The sequence below is a fragment of the Dipodomys ordii genome, unplaced genomic scaffold (genome assembly GCF_000151885.1).
Source record: "Dipodomys ordii isolate 6190 unplaced genomic scaffold, Dord_2.0 Scaffold69, whole genome shotgun sequence".
NCBI lineage: Eukaryota > Metazoa > Chordata > Mammalia > Rodentia > Heteromyidae > Dipodomys > Dipodomys ordii.
Window position 1 is genome coordinate 795,893 of NW_012267285.1, and position 3,076 is coordinate 798,968.

The following is a 3,076-nucleotide window of genomic DNA, read 5'->3' on the forward strand; positions in this document are numbered from 1 at the left end:
GGGCCGCCCTGGGGGGAAGCGGGTCAGGCCCCGCGAGCGCGGGTGGGCTGCAGACACGGTCCCGCGGCTGTAGGTGAATGTGGAGCGCTGCATTTTTTGTCTTTTTCCTGCCCATCCTGGGGCTTGAACTCAGGGCCTGGGCGCTGACCCCGGGCTTTCCCGCCTGGACTCCACCTTTGAACCTCAAGCCTCAGATCTCAACCCCCCGAGTAGCTGGGATTCCGGCATGTGCCCAGCACCTGCATGGCACTCCAAACCCACAGAGCCCTCATCTTTAATGTGTGCGCTGGCCACGCTGCACACTCACTCACTTTCTCTTGAGTCTGGGAGCAAGCCCCAGGTAGCAAGGGGAGAGCCCGGAGGTGTGGGCCGCGCGCGCGCAGCCAGCTCATGGACCTGGGCTTTGGGTCGGGGCCTCTCCGCTGCTCTAGGCCTGAGTTGGTCTGTTCCTGCGCCCTTTCAGCTCCAGTCCACGCTGACTTCCTCCAGCACCCCCACTCCCCCACGGGGACCCCGCTTCCAGACGTGATTCTTTTGTGGGTCTTGAACTCAAAGCACTGGCCCTTTTTTTCCCTCTACCACATTTAAGCCACATCTCTACTGCTGTTTTGGGTTTTGGGAGTTTTTTTTGGCTGGTTCACTGGAGATAAGAGGTTCCCAAGTTTAATTTGCCTACCCAGACCGGCTTCAACCCTCAATCCTCAGATCTCAGCCTCCTGAGTAGCTGGGATGACAGGTGTGCACCATCTGTTTCCAGGCCCAGTCTAGTCTTAAGGATTAGGTCTACAGCCAGGGACTGGTGGCTCGCGCCTGTGATCCTACTTACTCAGCAAATGTAGGCATCCATAGCCTAGGGCGGCCAGAGAGCTCAGGCGGTAGGGCACCTGTCCTGAGTGAAAAAGGTTAAGGGAGATCATGAGCCCCGAGTTCGAGTCCCAGTACCAGAACAAAGCTTAGATGCTATGTTTTTGCTGGAGAGAATTAGCAACTCACCAGGAATGCAGCACAGGCCTTCACACAGCCAGCCAGTGGCCTTAATGAGAGCATCAGGCCACGCCCAGTTGGTGGGTCATTCACACCAACTGCTCCGAGGGTAGACAGCATGCCGAGCTCCAGCTTCTACCCTAGCCACACAGGAGGCTGAGCCCTGAGAATCCCGGTCCAAAGCCAGCCTGGGTAGGACGAACTGAGAGACTCTTAACTCCAATCAGGCAGGAAACTTACAACCCCAGAGCCGCTCCGACTGCCTCTCCACACTCACACACACTTCTACCCCTAACCTAAGGTCTGCGCTCTGCACTGCCTTTCCAGCATATTCTATCACTCCATCGCACAGCACCTGTGGGTGTGGGTGTGGGTGCCCAGAATTGCACACATACTAGGCAAGTGCAACGAACCTCACTAATTTTGTCTGCCCGTCCCGGGGCTTGAACTCAGGGCCTGGGCGCTGTCCCTGAGCTTCTTTTGCTCAATACTAGCGCTCTACCACTTGAACCACAGCGCCACATGTGGCTTTTTCTGATCATTCACGGGACTTGAAAAGCTCATTGACTTTGCTGCCTTGAGCTGCCTTTGAACCCAGATCTTCAGATCTCAGCCGGGATTGCAGGCGTGAGCCACCAGTGCCTGACTAGGGAACTTTTTTGATTCTGACAAGTGTCACTTGGACATTTCATACATGCCGATTAATATGGACAGAGAGCCTTCACACTTGGCTGTCCCTGGGTGGACCCAACCACTTCCTGGCCATCCTGTAGGCTGTGCGGCCCTGGTGAGTCACGCGACCTCTCGGTGCCCTTCCCCGTTCACTTCAAAAGAGGTCCACGGTGGCGTGATCTCAGCGTGGTGGCGAGCGGCTACAGCGAGCACCCTACTTATGATTAGCTTCTATCAGACATTAGCTTTAGAAAAAGCAGCCACTAAAACAAGAATGGGCCGGGCACCGGTGTTCCCGCCTGTCATCCAGGGCCTCGGGAGGCTGAGGTCTGAGGATCGAGGTTGGAAGCCAGCCCTGGCAGGAAAGGCCGTGAGACTCTTCTATTAGTCACTTGAAATAGCTGGAAGTAAAGCTGTGGCTCAAGTAGAGCAAAAGCTCAAGGGCCCTGAGTTCAAGCCTCAGGACTGGCCCAAAAGAAAGAAAAACGTGAACTTCAGTATCAGAAAATGTAGCGCAGTCAGACACCAGTGGCTCACATCTGTAATCCCTGCTACTCAAAAACAATCACACAGGATGCATTGAATTTGTGTGTGTGTGTGTGTGTTGCTAGGGATTACACACATAGCCAAGTGCAAATACTTTGTGACTTTTTTTGTGTCAGTACTAGGACTTGAACTCAGGACCTGGGTGCTGCTTGAGCTGCTTTTGCTCCAGGGTAGCGCTCTACCCCTTGAGCCACAGCGCCACTTCCGTTTTTCTGGTGGTTCCTTGGAGATCAGAGTCCCACAGACTTTCCTGCCCGGGCTGGCTTTGAACCGGGCTCCTCATATCTCAGACTCCTGAGTCGCTGGGATTACAGGCGGGAGCCACTGGTGCTGGGCCTTGTGGAATTTTAGTACCAAGAAACCATCAAGTTCACTGCCGACCCGTCCTAAGGATTGTCTGAGGGGGAGGGGGGAGGGCAGGGGGCGGGCCGGCCGGCGCTGGTGCCAAACACCTCTTCCTCGAGGGCTGAGACACACAGCCCAGGATCGAAGGCTGAAAACACACGCGTTCCTCCTCCGTGTGGGAAGCCAGTGCTAGGCACACGAAGACCAACTTCTCATAGCTTTATTTCTGTGTCACGTTATAGAGCTATATGCATAGATTCCTTTCTCTTTGTACAATCTCTAGCCCCTCCCCTTCCCACAAACTCACACAAGAAAGGAGAGCGATCAGAGCTCCCGCGGGCCGGGCCGCGCGGCGGGCATCGGCGGGACCGCTGTCCTGGCTCGGGCTCTGGGATGGGTGAAGCAGCGGTTTCACCCGGGACACCGTGTAGTGTGCTGCAGGCTCTGGGGGCCCCCACACTGGGCCCCACAAATCCCCGGGTGCGAATCACGGGGGAGGAAGAATGGGGGGGCAGCGGGGCGCCTCCGG